We start from the raw sequence: 19,533 nt of genomic DNA, 5'->3' as shown, positions 1-19,533 counted from the left end.
CCTCAGCCTCCCAAAGGCGCGGGATTACAGGCTGAGCCACCGAGCCCGGCTCTCTCTCTCTTTTTCTTCAGAGACAGAGTCTCACTCTGTCACCCAGGCTGGAGTGCAGTGGTGTGATCATAGCTCACTGCAATCTTGAACCCCTGGGCACAAGTCATCCTCCCACCTCAGTCTCCCAAGTAGCTAGGACTACAGGTGGACACAATCATGCCTTACTATTTTTTTTAGAGACAGGGTTTTGCTGTGTTGACCAGGCTACTCCTGAACTCCTGGCCTTAAGCAGTCCTCCCATCTCAGCCTCCCAAAGTTCAAGATTGGGGCATGAACCACCCCAATCTTGCCCTGGAGAGTTTTAAAAACAACTGATGTTTGAGTCCCAGTGCCCAGGGCTCAGGGATTATTTTTGATTCCTCAGATTATTCTAATGAGTGACAAAGCAACACGTGGATACATGGTTTAAAACAAAAAGTTGAGTAAACTTTGGGTGAGGCATGTGGAGGGCTTGCAGCAAGGGGTTCTGTAGACCTGGGGTCCCCAACTCCCGAGCCACAGACTGGTACCATCCTGTGAGGAAGCAGGCCACAGTGAAACTTTGTCTGTGTTTATAGACGCTCCCCATTGCTTGCATGACCACCTGAGCTCCACCTCCTGTCAGATCAGTGGCAGCACCAGAATCTCATAGGAGCGTGACCCCTATTGTGAACTTCACATGCCAGGGATCTAGGTTGCACACTCCTTATGAGAATCTAGTGGTCTGAGGTGGAGCGGAGGTGGTGATGCCAGCACTGGGGAGTGGCTGTAAATACAGGCGAGCATTAGCAGTGAGGTTGGACTATACATCCCTCCTACTCCTCGGTCCATGGAATGACTGTCTTCCATGAAACGGGTCCCCAGTGCCCACTGTTGTAGACCATCATTGGCTGGGTTTTGTTTCATCGTGAGACAGAGAAAGAATGAAAGACTTCTTCCACAAACAGAGACGGCCCTGAAGCCCTCTGACCCAGCAGGAGGGAGGGAACGGAGGACTGTGGGCTCTGAACTGTCTTCGGGTAGAGACCGTGTCCAAAAATTTGCAGTGTCTGTGCAGATGGAGGGACACTTTCTAGGACAGGCTGACCTTGGAACAGGACACACCCATGTCACAGACTCGGCGAGAAGCCACCCATGACACAGACACCACTCTATATCAGAACATTATTTCTTAGGCTCTGGTTGGTGCGAATTCTCTATCTGTTGGAAGTTAAGTGCGTGTGGCATGTCTCTTGGGATATGATCACTGCCTGATTTGGAAAAGTCACGAAAAGCTTTATGTGAAACTTCCGCTCTGTGCATGTTGGCTACCCTTCATGCCCAGCGACTGCAAACGCACACACACCTGTGGCATTAAAACCTCCACCAAGTTCTTGCCCGCCCCACAGAGGCGGCCTTGATTGCATTCAGCGAGACCACAAGATGGTTCCAGATCCTTCCACATGGGCTCATGGAGGGTGCTGGGTGGAGGTTAGTGAGACAGAGGGAGGAGGCAGCACGGTGGGCTTTCGCTGGCACTGCAGAACCACGCAGCCAGGTGTCACGGCCTTCCCAGGTCCCACGGTGCTGAGGGGACACAGTCTCCCCCAGCTTTGCCTGGGATAGCTCTGAGGTCGCACCCACAGCTGCCTGTCTGACAAACCCCGAGTCAAGTGCGAGGGCTCAGAAAAGCTTTGATAATAAAAATAGCTCGTGGGTCGTGGTCGTTTCACTGCTCTGTGCGTCAGTAGGGGTGATTGCCTCTTGTCATGCCATGGCCGGGAGGCTTTTGGAAAATTCATCTGAAACTCCAAATGAAAAGAACTAACTCAGCCAGGCCTCCTTCCCTGAGCTGGAGGTAAAGACGGAAGCTTGGGGCGCATTGTCTTTGGAAAATGGTTGCAAGCTGATTCCACTGTCCTGGCTACCCCTTCTTTGGAGAAACTGGGCCACTGGCCCAGTTGAAGCTGGCTTGGGACGCTTCAATGGGATGCTGAGGACCAGACTGGGGGACAAGCAACCATGACAGCTGTGACCTGGTGGTGAGGCTGGTGAACAACCCCCACAGTAGCTTCTGAGGTGAGACTGGCTTTAAATGTGAGTCCCGGGGAGATGGGGCTGGGTTTGTCATCTAGTCTCTGCTCCCTGGGGCTGCCCTCCCCGTCCCCTCCGTGTGGCCCTCAGCAAACGAGAGGCAAAGCCTCCACAGTGTCGAAGAACACCCCGATGCTGGAATTCTTGGGATTTTCAGTCCAGGAAAAGAAAAAAGAAAAAAAAAAAAGGAACACCGGTGAGTGTGTAAGATGCTATTTCAAGACAAGAAATAGTATTTGGGTGAATCTAAGGAAGTCATTTTGTGAAGTTTCAGACAGAAACTTCAAACAAAAAGAAACAGAAAACGTCAAATAGAGAGCCCAAGAGGGTTGGCATGACTGAATGGAGAAGTGGTTTGTTCTGAAACCTTCCACAGAAGCAGCTTTAAGTGCATGCTAGCAGGAGCACAGGCCGTGTTCACCAGGGCAGCCCCTGCACCAGTTCTGCTTGCCCAACCCAGAAGTGAAAACACACACACACACACACACACACACACACACACACACACACACACACACGGTCCGGTTTCAGATGCAAGGACACCAGAGTGGGGGAGAAAAGGCAGAGACCAAGAGAAACAGAGAGACTCTGAAAAGAATTCTATCTTTTATTCATTTTGACTGCATACCTACTGTGTGCCAGACAGTAACTTCTGGGACACCTAAAGATCAACTGTTGATTTTAATCATTATAACCCCCTACTATGAACTTCCACTATGGGCAGCTGCTGTACTTAACTGAGCACCCGCTACCTCATTTGCTTCCTACAACAGGCCAGGTGTGGTGGCTCACGCCTGTAATCCTAACACTTTGGGAGGTTGAGACGGGAGGATCGCTTGAGGCCAGGAGTTCAAGACCAGACTGGGCAGCATGGCAAGACATTGTCTCTACCAAAAAAATCAAAAGAATTTCAGATGCGGTGATGTACACCTGTAGTCCCAGCTACTTGGGAGGCTGAGGTGGACGGATCACCTGATCCAGGAATTGGAGGCTATAGTGAGCCATGATTATGCCACTACACTCCAATCTGGGTGACAGAGTGAGATCCCAATGTAAAACGACAACAACATTCCCACAACAAGGTCATAAGCGAAGCTGTACTGGATGGCGGATATGAGCACGGATATTGGTGCCACCTTTGGCCACTTATTTGCTGTGTGTCCTTGAACAATTCCCCTAACTTCTCTGTGCCTCCATTTCTTCATCCAAAAAAATGGAATAGCACCCATACCTACTTTGCACATCGTTGTAAAAATTGAATTAGTTAATATAACATGTATACATATAAAGCATTGTCCCTGCCCGTTGTCCACCCGGCCCCTCCTGGACTGCAACAACAGTGCCTTGGTGTCTCATTCTCTTTGACTGAGCCACAAGCAATTTACATGCAGTGATTGTGTCTTATCCCCTTCTGTGTCCCCAGCAGCACCTTGCAGGGCTCTGAACCACCAAGGGAACTCGAGGTCCATTTGTCGATTGAGTCCAACGAGCCGAGAAACAAAGGGCCACAAGGAGACAGAGAGGAACAAGGGAGAAATCCTCATTCCCTCGCTTTCCCGGCAGCAGGACACTGCTGACACTGAGTTGTTCTCAAAAGGCTGATATTTTGAACCAGAAAGAGAAGGCCTGCAAAATGCAGATTTACAAATGTCCTCCTTCTAGCGTGAATGGTTGCCATGGAGACCTGTGATGGTGACACCAGTTTCTGGCTCGAGTGCGCGTCAGGTTCCTCGCATGAAGCCAGGTGGACCGCTGGGCTTGCACGGCAGCAGCTGTGCAGTTGGGTGGCACCCATGGACACCTGGGTCGGAGGGGCGAATTCTCTCCACACAGAAACTCTTGCAGCATGAAGGAGGCTATGTTGGCTTCCAAAGCGGATAATTAGGCAAGGCGAGCAGCATGTGTGTTCCCGAAGTCCCAATCCTCTGTCTCTTCAAAGCCTTCGCATATGGGAACCACCCCATCCCCAATCTGGCTTTGACTGGCGGGACTTGGCCTTCAGAGTACACAGACCCGTTCATCCTCCAGACTCCTGGCAAGCGAGAGAGCCACCGGGGTTTTTATCCAGTGCCCGTGCCTATTCATAAAAACCATCCAACTGGCCGGGCTCGGTGTCTCAGCCTGTCATCCCAGCACTTTGGGAGGCTGCGGCGAGTGGATTGTTTGAGCATGAGGGTTTGAGACCAGCCTGGGCAACTTGGTGAGACCTCGTCTCTACAATAAATCAAAAAATTAGCTGGGCGTGGTAGCATGTGCCTGTAATTCCAACTACTTGGAAGACTGAGGTGGAAGGATTACTGGAGCCCAGGAAGTTGACGTTGGGGTGGCCGTGAGTGTGCCACTGCACTCCAGCCTGAGCAACACAGTGAGACTCCAACTCAAAAAAAAAAGTCCAATTAACAAGACCACTGGCATTGCGGCTGCTTTGCAGAAAGCACCCAGGTCGTAAATAATTGAACATCTAATTGCAGGGATCCCTTTTCTAAGCCGGGAGGACCCACACCGAGCTCCAATGGCATCTTCTCAACTCACACGCCAAAGACCAAAACAGGAATCCTAATACAGAGATGGCATCAGAGAAGAAAACATTGTCTTGCACTCCGTGGACTGTTTCTTGAAGCCCAAGGCATCCGCTCTCAGGGCTGATGGGGGAGTCCTTGAAGGAGCCCTGGTGGAGGTCGTGGGAGTGAGCCTCACCTAGCTGGGTGACATTTGACTGGCTGTAATGTGGGTTTCTCCAGGATAAGGACTGGGTCTGTTATTTTGCTTTAGTTTCATATAAGAAACTGATGGGTTGATATACGCGATGACCTATGGTTACCAACAAAATCAGCATTGCCCAAAAAATGAGTTTGCTTTTTTTTTTTTGGTACAAAGTCAATAAATGATACTGGACAAACAGGAAAGGCTTTAATTCTATGGCCATAAAAATGGGAGCTTGGTTCACAAATCAACTTCTACCAGGTGGGAGGTAAAGGGGTTAAAATATAAGGTTTCTTTTTTTTTTTTTGCCCAGGCTGGAGTCCAGTGGCACACTCACAGCCACCCAAGTGTCGACCTGCTGGGCTCCAATGACCCTTCCGCCTCGGCCTTCCAAGTAGCCGGAACTACAGGCGTGGGCTACCACACCCGGCTAATTTTTGATTTATTGTAGAGATGAGGCCTCACCAAGTTGCCCGGGCTGGTCTCGAACCTGCGGGCTCAGGCAATCCACTTGCCTTGGCATCCTATAGTGCTGGGATTACAGGCTGAGCCATCAAGCCCGGCCAGAATATAAGGTTTCTTTATTGAAGGGTTTGGCCATTAAAAGCAAAGGGAGAAATAGTCATGTTTTTTTTTCTGGGAACGAGAGATTCTCAGAATTCAGATCACATCCCTTTTCTTTCAGTTTTTTGGTCCGTTGTTTCCCATCATGGCTGTCATGGATGTGTCGTTTAGTATAGAAAGCATAACAAGACTAGGGGTTCTTCTAAGGCTGAGGGAATGCCATCTTGTATCTCACCAGTTTAGTGGGGTGGGTTGGTCAAAGGGGAATTTCAGTCTGCAGGCCTTTCTGATTCTTAGAGAGAACCAGGGTTAGGTCAGGGTAGAAATTCAACTATTTTGGGTAGGGGGCCTCTAGAATATGAGGTCAGACCGACGGGGGGTGTGGGTGTCTGGTGTGCGATCCAGTGCTGCATGAAAGATACAAAGAATTGCACAGAAGTTAGGTTAGAAGATACAGCTCATTTAGAAAGTGAATCAGAGAAAGAGAGAGAGAGAATGAGAGAAAGAAAGGGAGAGACAGGATTTACCTCTCCAAGGTAGGAAAGGGGTCCAGAGTTTAGGAAACATGACAGAGGCCTGTAGCTCAAAGAACACATGGCCACACCAGTTTAGCAAAGCGATGGCCTCTGGCTGCTTGAGGTTGAAGGCTTTTAAACATTCCCCTTGATGGGAGCAGGTCATTAAGGTTGTTGGGTGGTGGTCTACTCCACGTCATCAAGAAGGGGCAGGTAAGCTCAGGTACTGATGTCAGCAGATGGACAGCAGGCGGATGGGTGGGCTAGTCACAAGATTGCTGTCCTGGTGGGGTCTGTCTGTGTCACCAAGGGCTGATTAAGTTAACTTGGGTCTTATGGATGGAGGTGAATACTTGAAGTAGAAAAGCTAATTAGTACAAAACAAGTTGGGGGTGGGGGTCGTAAGACAACTATCAATAGCTATCTCTGAGAAACTGGTTCTGTCCTTAGCCGGTGATTAGAGGGCAAGTTAAGTGAACTGCTCGAAAGTTTAGGTGATGTTAAAATGGTTGCTCACTGGGCATATTAAATCCATGTGATGTTCTTTTAGTAGGCATTACACTGGGTATCACCATCATTTGGGCCAATATCTTCCCTCCGAGAGTCTTAGTGTCTTTGAGGACCTGACGTCTCCATCTGTCCCGGAAGTGCCCCTCTACTGTCAAAGAATACACACTGCCTTGGGGACACAGTGAGGTACAGGAAAGCCACCATTCCTGAGACCGCACCCTCAGGGTCTATCCATGCCTGTTTCTTGAAGTGTTGTACAAAAGCTCTTCTGCTTTCCTAACAGAAATTAGAGCAGATTAAGAGGTGTGTGGGTGGAAAACTAGCATGAAGCACTGGATGGATCCAAAGAGACAGACACACTGGAAATGCGGGGGTGGGGAGAAAAGACTTAACTAGAACCATGCCCCCTACACTACCCCACTCACCCGAATTGCTATTCTAATCTAGCTTGAGTGCTTTGTAATGACAAAGCCCCAAAGTGTGGCTGAGAGGGCTCCTTCAAAGGTGTTTGTCCCCTGGGGTTCAGAATTACAGACCAGTGGAACACCTTCTCAGGTGAGGAAGGACCAGAAAGAAGAACTTTAATGCAGAGAGCAACTCAACAATTATATATATGTGTATGTTATAGATATGAATAAATTGTATGTGTGTATATGTTATAATTATGTATATATTATATATGTATATAACAATTATAATATATGTATATATTATATATGTGAATATGTATAGATTGTATATGAATAAATTATATGCATGTATATGTTATGTATCTATTATATAGTATATATGTATAATATATGTATAAATGGATATAATATATAGAATATATATGGTGTATGTATATTATATATAGACATGTATAATCTATTTATTCATGTAAATGGAATTCTTCATTGAATTCAGGATAGAATAAGGCAAGTTCTAATTGAATCAGGCAAGGCTAGACACAGAAAACAACTCATTGTTCTCCCAACTCATTGCCTTAGGACTCTTGGACTGGGCCACTTGGCCATACCTTTGAATGGTGTCTGTGGGGGTCAGCAGTCAGTCCAACACATGCCCATTGGGTGCTGAGGCTTTGCCAACACTGCACCTAACTTCCTGTTGTCTGGAAGGCTACTCTGTCCCAGCAGCAGTTTCTCATCATGTCCCTGAACCAGCCAACGATTCCTTTTCCAAAATGACAGCCATTCTTGTTGACTCTAGGTAATACCCTACCAGGAAGTTCCTTAGCACTCTATGCCCAGTGCTAACCCAGATTCCACTGGTAGTATCTGGGCCATGGGCCTGAAGGACCCAGACACAAGCTTGGCTGTTGTCTTGGGAGCTGGGGTAGTCAGCATAGGGAAGAGTCACCATGAGAGCCTGGGATTTGACAGGCATGGAATTGGATTTGAGCTCCACCACTTAGCACCTGAGTGACCTCTAGATTTCTTATATATAAAGTTTCTTATCTATAAAGTGGGAATAGCAAAAGTTCCTATCACATAGGGTTTCCATGAAGATTAAAGAAGACACCACAGAGATCACTACTAGTCCATTTCTTGCCCATACTAACACTATTACTGTTCATAATAATTTGGTGTTCCAGGGCAAAGAGTCTGATTGATCAAAATTTGTCATTCATGATATATGATCACCACTGCTCCTTCCTTGTTCCCTTCTCTTGAGTCCCCACCACCCTGGAGCAACCATTTTTACCTTCCATATTAATTCATTCCTTTGTTTTGTTTTCTATGGCAGCTGTTTTATCACATATATTTACCTAAACAATATATTCCTTCATTTTCTTTTTTTCCGTTGAACTTAAAAAAAAATCATGCTCTCAACAACAAAAAAAATCCCTTGGCAAAAAATAAAAACAAAATCCCATGGCAAAAAACAACAACAACAACAACAAAATCCCGTGGCAAAAAAGAATAAAAAAATTCATAGCTGGGCTCGGTGGCTCAGCCTGTAATCCCGCTCCTTTGGGAGGCTGAGGTGAGTGGATTGCCTGAGCCCGCGAGTTCCAGACCTGCCTGGGCAACTTGGCGAGACCTCATCTCTACAATAAATCAAAAATTAGCCGGACGTGGTAGCGCGCGCCTGTAGTTCCAGCTACTTGGAAGGCTGAGGCGGAAGAATCGCCAGAGCCCAGCAGGTCAAGGCTGCGGTGGCCAGGAGCGGCCACTGCACTCCAGTCTGGGCGACAGAGTGAGACTCCAAAAAAAAAAAAAAAATTCATGCTCTGTGTAGATATATGGAACTTGTTTTTTTTTCGCTCAATGTTGCCAACCAAGGATACAGCAATGTCACAAACATTTGTCCATGCTGATGAATGTAACTGCGGTTCATTCACTCTCTATTGCTGCATAATATTCTGACATGCAAATATGGTACAATATACATATTCATTCCCCCATTCTTGGGCATTTTGGGTTTTTGGTCAATAGCTTTATTGAGATGTAATTCATATGCCACACAAACCACCTATTTAAAGTGTTCAAATTCAATGGGTTTTGGTATATTCGGAGTTGAGTAATCATCATGATAGTCTAGAACATTTACGTCACCCCAGGAAGAAAGCTCATATATCCATTAGTGTTAGTTCAATTCTCCCCAATGCCCCCAGCCCCTGGCAACTTTTCTGTCTAATCTACTTCCTGTCTTTATGGATTTGTCTGCTGTGGACTTTTCCCATAAGTAGAATTGTATGCTATGTGACCTTTTGTGATTGGCTTCTTTTACTCAGTGTAATGTTTTCAAGGCTGGTCCATGTCATAGATTGTATCAGTACCCCACTTTATTGCCAAATAATCGCCCACATTTTATTTACCTATCCATTAGTTTATGGACATCTGGGTTGTTTGCTTACAGTCCTTTGTGCTTGCTAACGGTGCTACTATGAGCATCGCATTACATTATTCCCAGGGCACATGTGCAAGAGCTTTTCTAGGACACATTCTTGGAGCCATTGACATATGAGAAAGGCAATTCAGCTCTATAGATGATGCCAAATGGCTTTCACTTCACTTTGATGATTTATACTCCCATCCGCAAAATAAAAGACACCACCGACCCACATCCTTCCTAATAACTGGCATGGCCAGAATTCCTAGCTTTTGTAAAGGCTGTTTCTTTTAATTTTTAACAGTCAAGCCACTGCTCTGCATTTGACCCATTGCCTGATAATGAGATTCTAGTGGTGATCTGGGCAGAAACAGCGTTTGCCCTATGGCTTCCTCTGTCATTAGTTGCTTATCACTGTAATAGTTCTAGTTTTTGCTTCCTGACCCAGAATTGCGATGCTGCTGGTTATAGTGATGTTCTTCCTTCTCTGATGGGCTCTATCATCCGTCTACTGGTTGGTCCCGGAGTTCCATTCTACTGCTTTCCAGGCAGTAAGGAGACAGGGCTGCCCTGTGTCCTTGGGCCTGGTAATGAACCCCCGCAATCCTCCCCCACCGCCTCATGCACACCAACATATTCACACCCTGGGCTTCAGCCACACCCAGACTGGAGCATGACAGCGTGCAGAAAGTCCATCCCGGGGCTTCTAAGCTAGAGAGAAAGCCCCACACTTCATCTGAACGCCTCGTCCTGGGAATGCAGAAAAGAGGGGTACCCTCAGGGTTTGCCTTGTTTCGACAGTCAATATCAAGGCCATCAAATTCAAGTGACAGTGGGTGTGGACGCAATTCCCATGCACTGAATTCTCTCCAGGATTGCGTTTTACTTACTTGGAGTCTCTCCCATTAGTTACATTTCGATAGCGTTTTCCCTCCAGAGGGCTCTCCAAATAACTTGTACAATAAACACTTCATAGAAAGATGAATCCTGAGAGTCAGTGGAGGCAATAGAAGCAAAAGAGAGAGCTTAAGGAACAAAAGGACTCGGGGTGGGGAGGGGCGGGGGGAGCTTTTAGTGGGCAGTAGACAAGGAGACACTTGCCAACCCAGAAGCCCCTGGAGGACGGGTGGGCTGCTCAGCCAGTGGTCAGCAGACCCTTCCAGCTCTCAGCTCCCTTGGGTGGTCCTCAGCTGCAGAAGGCCACCTGGCCTGTGATCTCGCTGTCACCAGGTGGCCCTTTCAGCCTGGGGCCCCTTGGGTTGGCCAAGGCTTCCTTAGGCCTGCACTGCTATTCTTTTCTTTCTTTCTTTCTTTCTTTCTTTCTTTCTTTCTTTCTTTCTTTCTTTCTTTCTTTCTTTCTTTCTTTCTTTCTTTCTTTCTTCCTTCCTTCTTCCTTCCTTCCTTCCTTCCTTCCTTCCTTCCTTCCTTCCTTCTTTCTTTCTTTCTTTCTCTTCTTTTTTTGTAAGAGATAGTGTCTTGCTCTGTCACCTAGGTTAGAGTGCAGTAGTGCAATATCTCACTGCAGCCTCAAACTCCTGGGCTCAAGCGATCCTCTTTCCTCAACCTTCCAAGTAGCTGGGACTACAGATGTGCACCACCATGCCCAGCTAATTAAAAACAATTTTTTTTTTAGAGATAGGGTCTCACTATTATTGTCCAAGTTGGTCTTGAACTCCTGGTCTCAAGTGTTCCTCCTGCCTCAGGCCCCCAAAGTGCTGAGATTACAGGTCTGAGACACTGCAACCGACCTGCCCTGCTGTTCTCTTGACCAACCTGGTTCCTCCTGTTCCACCTTGCACCTCCAACTGTGCCCATGTTGGTTTCTGGGGAACCTATGCTCATGTGACCACGTTATTAAGTATTTGGCAAGTCTTCAATTGTTTGATTTAGATGTTACTTGCAATTTTTTTTTTGGCAAATATAAATGACACTGAAACGAGTCTCCTTGAGAATGTCTTTCTCACACCCTATAGTAGGAGACATCCTCAGAGCGAATTCTTAAAATGGACTGGGTCAAATGTGAGGTCCATTTTATGACTTTTGAAACTTATTGGCAAATTTCCCTCAGAAGTGTCAAGCTCATTACCACTCCCAGTAAGATATACGAGTGTGTGGGAGAGAAAGTCTATTTCCTTGCATCTAGGTTGGCATTTCACGTGTGCAAAGTTTTTCCTTATGTGTGGAGAGGGTGGTATGATTTTTGTTTTAGTTTTTATTTCTTTGCTTACTGGTAAAACTGAACTCCCCCCCCCCATGGAAAAAGCAGCAAAAGGCCACATGAGATAAGATGGAAGATAAGGTACAGGAAGATAGAAAAATGAAAGATAGTGTTATAAGAAGAATGCATTTTTTAAACAGCTCTTTTAAGGCAACATGGACTTACACTAAACCGCAAACATTTAAGGTGCACAGTTGGGTAAGTTTTGAAATCTAGCTATGCCGTGAAGCCGTCACAGAAATCAAGATAATGAACATATCCACAGCCACCCCCCCTTCTTACCCTTGCCCTGTCCACCACCACCAAGCAACCACTGATCTACTCTTTTGCCACCAGAGATCAGTTTTCGTTTTCAAATATCTTATATAAAAGGAATCCTGCAGTACTGACTCAATTTTTGTTTGGATTCTTTTACTCTACATAAATATTTAAAAATTCATCCATGAGCTTGGTGCAGTGACTCATGCCTGTAATCCAAGCACTTCGGCAGAGGCAGAGGCGTGAAGATTGCCTGAGCTTAGGGGTTCGAGACCAGCCTGGGCGACACAGCGAGACCTCATCTCTACAATAAATCAGGAATTTAGCCCAGTGTGGTAGTGTGCACCTCTAGTTCCAACTACTTGGAAGGCTTAGATGGAAGGACTGGCCGAGCCGAGCAGGTCGAGGCTGAAGTGGTCACGATCGTGCCACTGCACTCCAGCCTGGGTGGCAGAGTGAGACCCTGACTTGGAAAAAAAAATCATGTTGTTGCACGGTTCAGTAATTCATCCCTTTTCATTTCTGAGGGGTATCTCATTGCATGGATGTGCCACAGTCTGCTTCTCCATTCGCCTCCTGAAGGACATTTGCACTGCTCCTGTTTTTTTGGCTGTCAACAAGAAGCTAATAGGAACATTCCGATTCCAAAATGTGCATGGCTCATGTGCTTTGCTTTCTCTTGGGCAGGTTGAGGGGCCTATCTGTGTCATGTGGTTGTGGTTGTTTCAGGTGCTGGGATAAATCTGGTCTCTATTATTCCATCATGGCAAGTAGCTTATTTGAGCATTTCATAGAGTTCATGTTTTAAGGCAGGTCCTTGGAAGGTGGGGTACCTTGGCTTGTATGTTGAACATTTAAAAAACTGGTCGAAGCCGGGCGCTGTGGCTCGCGCCTATAATCCAAGCACTTTGGGAGGCTGAGGTGAGAGGATTGCTTGAGCCCACGGATTCGAGAGCAACCTGGGCAACTTGGTAAGACCTCATCTCTACAATAAATAAAAAAAATTAGCTGGGCATGGTGCCACGTGCCTGTAGATCCAGCTGCTTGGTGAGCTGAGGCGGAAGGATCACCAGAGCCCAGCAGGCCGAGGCTGTGGTGGCCATGAGCATGCCACTGCACTCCAGCCTGGGTGACAGAGTGAGACCTCCAACTCAAAAAAAAAATAAATAAAAATAAAAATAAAAATAAGAAACTGGTTGCGTGTGGTGGCTCATGCCTATAATCCCAGCACTTTGGAAGGCGGAGGTGAGAGGATTACCTGAGTTCAGGGGTTCGAGACTAGTCTGGGTAACTTGACAAGACCTCATCTCTACAATAAATCAAACATTTACCTGGGCATGATGGCATGTGCCTGCAGTTCCAGTTACTTGGAAGGCTGAGGCAGAAGGATTGCCTGAGCCCAGCAGGTTGAAGCTGTGGTGGCCGTGTGCATGCTACTGCACTCCAGCCTGGGTAACAGAGTGAGAACCCAACTCAAAAACAAAAAACAAAAGACAAAAAAACCCCAAACCTGTTTATATTAGCATTTCTTCTTTTTCTTTACCTCCACAATGAATCAAACCTTCTTCCTTTCTTTGTAAAGATATTCAGTGATGCCCTTGTAAAGGTTGGCTTTCTTAGAGGAGTAGTTTTCAGTCTCAGGGATTTTATAGTTTCTGGAGGAAATCAAGGTGACCAGGCTGGAGACTTCAAGAAGAACCTCCAAATCATCAGGCTAGACTGCAATAGACACTGTTGGCCAGGGAGATGCAGTCCTCACCAAAACCAGCTCTGAGCCTGAGGCAGGCTCAGACTTCTCTCCTTACAGAAGTTTTATACGGTGAGACTATTCTGGACACACAGGCACACTATTGAAGCTAGAGGAAGAGGCTGGGTGCCGTGGCTCACGCTTGTAATTTTAGCACTTTAACAGGCAGGGGATTGCTTGAGTCCAGGAGTTCGAGACCAGCCCAGTCAATACAGTGAGACCTCGTCTCTACAAAAAATAAAAAAAGTAGCAGGGCATGGTGGCACGTGTCTGTAGTCCCAGCTATTTGGGGGGCTGAGGAGAAAGGACTGCCTGAGCCCAGGAGGTCAAGGTTACGGTCAGCTGTGATCATGCCACTCCACTCTAGCCTGGGCAACACAGTGAGACCCCCAACTCAAAGGAAAAAAAAAGTCACAGGAAGGGTCTGAGGCTTAACAGTGGCCTGGCAACTATCTGGGGCAGATCCAAGATGCCTGGATTCCAGGATTTCTGCTGATTTGGGGGCTCACTCTGGTCTTGGGTCCTTGTATCCCCTTCCATGCATTGCTCATCAGTCTAGGAAGGATATGCGTGGTTTCAACATATCAGCCAGGGATCTGGAGTTAGCTTTGTACTGTGGGCCTGACATCCAAGGCCTATCGTCTTGCCTGCTCCTGACAGACTTCCCCTCATTCCATGGCACTCACTAACCACCAGGCCCTGCCACTACCCTGCAGCCGGCACTGTGCTAAGCATGACCTTGCTTCAGCTTCACTGCGTCCTAGAGAACGTAGCTATCACTTCCACTACATGGTGAAAGAAACTAAGGCTCAAAGAGGTCCAATCCCTTGCCCAAGTTCATTTCCCCTGGGCAAGTTCGTTTCCCTTAGGTAAACAGCAGAGGCAGGATTTAAAACCTGGCCTGAAGTCGTAGGGGAAATAAACAAAAACTGTTACTTCTTACTCTGCTAGCTTCTCTGTCTGGGGCCTGCAAACTAGACTAACAAAAGACAGAAGTACACGGGAAAAACAAATAATTTATTAATATACGTATGGCACTTATTAGTACAAAGCACACATACACTTAGGAGAGACCCAGTGATGAGTAACTCAAAGGGATGGTTAGAACTTGGGCTTCTATAGCATCTTACCCAAAAAGCAATACATTTACAGAAAAGTGGCAAGACAAAAGAAAACCAGGCTTTTAGGGGTAGGAAACAGTGGAAAGATAAATATATAAGGGCAACTAATGAAAGATGTGTTGTTGTTTTAACCAGTTTGTTATCTAGTCTCCTCTGGTGCTATCTTGGAGTTAATAAGAGTCCACATTTGCCTCCAATGATTAAGAATTATTGATTAAAAAACCATCCTGCCCTTCCTGATAGAAAGGAGGAGGGCAGAGAACTTTCCTTGTGTCTACATCTTCTCAGGTGCCTTCGGCTCAAAGTAATCCTTATGCCAAAGTGGCGTATTTTGGGGTGGCACACTCTGAATATCTTCAAAGTAATAATGACTGAAGAGTTTCCAAAATGAATGACAGGCACCAAACCAAAGACCCAGAAAGCTTAAAAAATACCAAGCTGGATGAATACGAAAAACTCTGCCTAGACATGTCATATTCAAACTGCAGAAAACCAAAGACAAGGATAAAATCTCGGGAAAAAAAGCCAGATAGAGAAAGAAAGCCTTTACCAATAGAGGAGCAAGGGTAAGAATTACATGGAATTCCTCATCAGAAACCATGCAAGCAAGAAAAAAAAATGCATGAAATGTTTAAAGTGTTGAAAGACAAACCCATCAACCTAAAATTTTGTATCCAGTGAAATGATCCTTCAAAGGTGAAGGAGAAATAAAGACTTTCTCAGACAAACAAAAATTGAGAGAATTTGTCACCAGTAAACCTGCCTTGCAATGTATTCAATCATCATAGCATATGAATAAGTGAATTGAATGACAGCAATGTTATATGAGTTGGAAAGGAGAAGTTGGAATATTCTGTGATAAGGTACCTGGACTGCCCAGGAAGCAATACAATACTACTTGAAAGTGAACTTGAGTTAGTTGTAAATTACTTGAAAATGAACTTGGATTAGTTGCAAACTAGAGGACAACCACCTCCCCCCCCAAAAAAAATTAAATTGATTTGCTAAGAAAGGAGAGAGTGTGTCATTAAAACTAGAAAAGCATAAAAAGAGGAGAGGATTTTAGAAAAACAAATACAATGAATAGAAAATAGTTTTAAAAAATTGATATATTAATCCAAATATATCAATAATCAATTTAAAAGTGTATAGTCCAATTAAAAGACAGAGACTGTCATAGTGAATTTATTTAAAAAGACCCAATTATGTGTATAAGAAGACCACATTAAACATAAACACACAGATAGATTAAAAATAAAGGGATGAGGAAAAATAGACAATGTTAATACTAAGCCCAAAAAACTAGATTTGCTATATTAGTTTCAGACAAAGCAGATTTCAGAGCAAGGAAAATTATCGGAGATAGAGGATTACATACTGATGAAGGGATTAATTCTCCAAGAAGATATAACAGTGTTTAACTTGTATGCATGTAACAATAGAACATCAAAATGTGTGAAGCAAAACAGAACTGCAAAAACAAAAAGGCAAATCCATAATTATACTGGAAACCTCAACACTCCTCCATTAGTAATTGACAGACCCCAACAGGCAGAAAATCAATCAGGATACGGTTGAACTAAATAACACCATCAATCAACTAAATCTTATTGATATTTATAGAATACTTCAACAAGTGATTTTAGATTTTAAGGTTAATACTGGAAGGAGTTAAGACTTTTGGAACTACTAGGGTGGAATGTATGTATTTTGCATGTAAGAAGGACATGAATTTTGGGAGACCTAGGGTGGAATGCTATGGCCTGAATGTTTATTTTTTTTTATTTTTTATTTTTTTTGAGTTGGAGTCTCACTCGGTTGCCCAGACTGGAGTGCAGTGGCCACTCCCAGTCACCGCAGCCTCGACCTGCTGGGCTCTGGCGATCCTTCCACCTCAGCCTTCCGAGTAGCCGGAATTACAGGCATGCGCTACCATGCCCGGCTGATTTTTCTGATTTATTGTAGAGATGAGGTCTCACTGCCCAGGCGGGTCTCGAACCCGCGGACTCAGGCAATCCACTCACCTCAGCCTTCCAAAGGCACGGGATTACAGGCTGAGTCATCGAGCCCGGCCTGAATGTTTATTTTTAAGCTCATGTGGAACATTCATCAAGATTGACCACATTCTGGGCCAGGAAACACATTTTGACTAATTTTAAAAATCAAAATTGTACAAAAATATTCACAGATCACAGTTGAAGTAAACTAGAAAATAATAACAGAAATCTGAAAGATACCAAAATAGATGGAAATTAAACAGACATCTAAACATCACATGGGCCAAAGAAGGCTAAAGAGAAATTTTAACATATTTTGAACTAAATAAAAGTGAAAATACAATCAATCAACATTTGTGAGATGCAGGAAGAGTAGTGCTTAGAGGAAAATTTATGGCACTGAATGTCTATATTGGAAAATCAGAAAGATCTAAAATAAATAATCTGAGCTTCTGTTACAGTCTATTCAGTCTGCTATAACAAAATGCCACGAGCTGCGTATGAATTGGGTAGCTTATAAGCAACAGAAATTAATTTATTTTTAATTTTTTTGTCTCACTCACCCAGACTAGAGTACAGTGGCAAGCTCCTGGCCACCGCAGCCTCCACCTGCTGAGCTCCAGGGATCCTTCTGCCTCAGTCTTCCAAGTAGCCAGAACTACAGGTGCATGTACCACACCCGGCTAATTTTTTTTTGATTTATTGTAGAGATGAGGTCTTGCCAAGTAGCCCGGGTGGGTCTTGAACCCGTGGGCTCAGGCAATCCACTCACCTCAGCCTCCCAAAGTGCTGGGGTTACAGGCTGAGCCACCGAGCCCAGCCAGAAATTTATTTTTTATGGTCCTAGAGGCTGCAAAGTCCAAGAACAAGTTGCTGGCAGATTTGTGTTGGGCCTGGGCCTGCCTCCTCTTAGATAAGGCCTCCTCACTGTGTCCTTTCCTTATGGAAAGGGTGAACAAGGTTTCTGGAATCTCTCTTACAAGGGCACTAATCTCATTCATGAGGGCTGTGCCCTCAAGACATAATAACCTCCCCAAAGCCCCACCACCTAGTGCCATTAATCTGGGAATTAAGATTCCAATTTGTGAATTTTAGAGGGACATAGACATTTAGACCATAGCATTTTGTCCCTAGTCTCCCCATATTCCTATCCTTCTTACATGCAAAATACATTCACTCCATTCCAGTGGTTCCAAAAGTCTTAACTTGTTCCAACATTAGCTTTAAAATCTAAGTCCAAAGTCTCATCCCAATATTGTCTACATCAGGAAGTGAGCGAGACTCAAGGTACAATTTGCTCTGAAGCAAATTGCTCTCCAGCTGTGAACCTGTGAAATCAAACGTGTTGCATGCTTCTAAAATGCAATGGTGGGATAGGCATAGGATAGACATTCCCCTTCCAAGAGGGGGTCACAGGGAGGCAGAAAGGAGTGGTCTGGGGGCAAGTCCAAACCCAATGGGGCAAACAATATTACATCTTAAAACTTTTGAGCAATTTTCTTTAACTCAATGCTCTGCCCTCCAGGCCCATCAGTGTAGAAGTCCCGCCTTCTGGACACACTAGGCTGGGATCCTATCCCTCAGTCTCTGCCAGACTCCTCTGGTGCTATTGGGGGCTGATAAGAGTCTACAATTACCTCCAATGAATAAGAATCATTGTTTGGCCAGACTCGGTGGCTCAGCCTGTCATCCCAGCACTTTCAGAGGCTGAGGCGAATGGATTGCCTGAGCCTGCGGGTTCAATACCCACCCGGGCAACTTGGTGAGACCTCGTCTCTACAATAAATCAAAAATTAGCTGGGTGTGGTAGCGCGAGCCTGTAGTTCTGGCTACTTGGAAGGCTGAGGCGGAAGGATCGCCGGAGCCCAGCAGGTCAAGGTTGCAGTGGCTGGGAGCATGCCACTGCACTCCAGCCTGGGTGACAGAGTGAGACTCCAGCCCAAAAAAAAAGAAATCACTGATTAAAAACTCATCCTGCCCTTCCTGAAAGAAGGGAGGAGAGCAGAGAGTTTTCCTTGTGCCCTGGTCTTCTCAATCGCCTCAATCAGCTCAAAATAATCCTCATGCCAAAGTTGCTCTGTTCACCCTACTCATGCCACTGTTCTCATGGATTACGTTGGGTGCCTATGACTCTTGCTGGCTGGAGTCACACACGTGGCTCCGCTGGTCTAGAGTCATGGAGAAAGCTCTACTTCCATGACTCTGCTGGGCATTGTCCTGGTGGGGGTGCTCTCTGTTGTGTCCTTTGAAATTTAGGTAAAGGCAACCCATTCCCAAAGCTTTGCTGGCCACACTGCACCAAGGCCTGCCAGAGCCATACCTGGGGTGGCCAAGGAGTGTGGTAATGGGGCATGGCGGGCAGAGCCCAAAATAGGAAGCAGCACCAGCACCACCGGCCCCTCATTTGAAATTGTCCAGAGGCCCTCGCCCTCTGGATCTGGGATGGGAGGGGCGGCCCCCATAACCTCTGAAATGCCTTTGGGGTGGTCCTTCCATGACCCTGGACAAAAGATGCTAGTTTCTGCTGAGACAGCTGGTTGACGAGTCTCCTCACTCATTATAGTGATGAATTTCACCGGAATTCTGCCTAATCCTTGCTAATCTCCTAATCAAATGGTTGCTTGGCCACTTCCTTGTTCTCTCCTGACAGACTTCATGTTTTCCATCATGAATTTTTTCCATCATGTTTTCCATCATGAATTTTCCAAATCTTTAAGTTCTGCTTCCCCTTTGTTTGATTATTACATCTTTAAGTTTTTTTTTTCTCTCTCTCTCTCCTCCTACTTTATTATAATCATTCAAAAAAGAACCAGTCTACTCCTCAACACTTTGCTTAGAAATTGCTTCAGCCGGCCGGGCTCATGGGCTCAGCCCGTCATCCCAGCACTTTGGGAGGCTGAGGCGAGTGGACTGCCTGAGCCTTAGGGTTCGAGACCAGCCGGCAACTTGGTGAGACCTCGTC

The sequence above is a fragment of the Carlito syrichta genome, unplaced genomic scaffold (genome assembly GCF_000164805.1).
Source record: "Carlito syrichta isolate Samal-C Ts95f unplaced genomic scaffold, Tarsius_syrichta-2.0.1 Scaffold304427, whole genome shotgun sequence".
NCBI classification, from domain to species: domain Eukaryota; kingdom Metazoa; phylum Chordata; class Mammalia; order Primates; family Tarsiidae; genus Carlito; species Carlito syrichta.
This window is presented reverse-complemented; position numbering follows the sequence as displayed.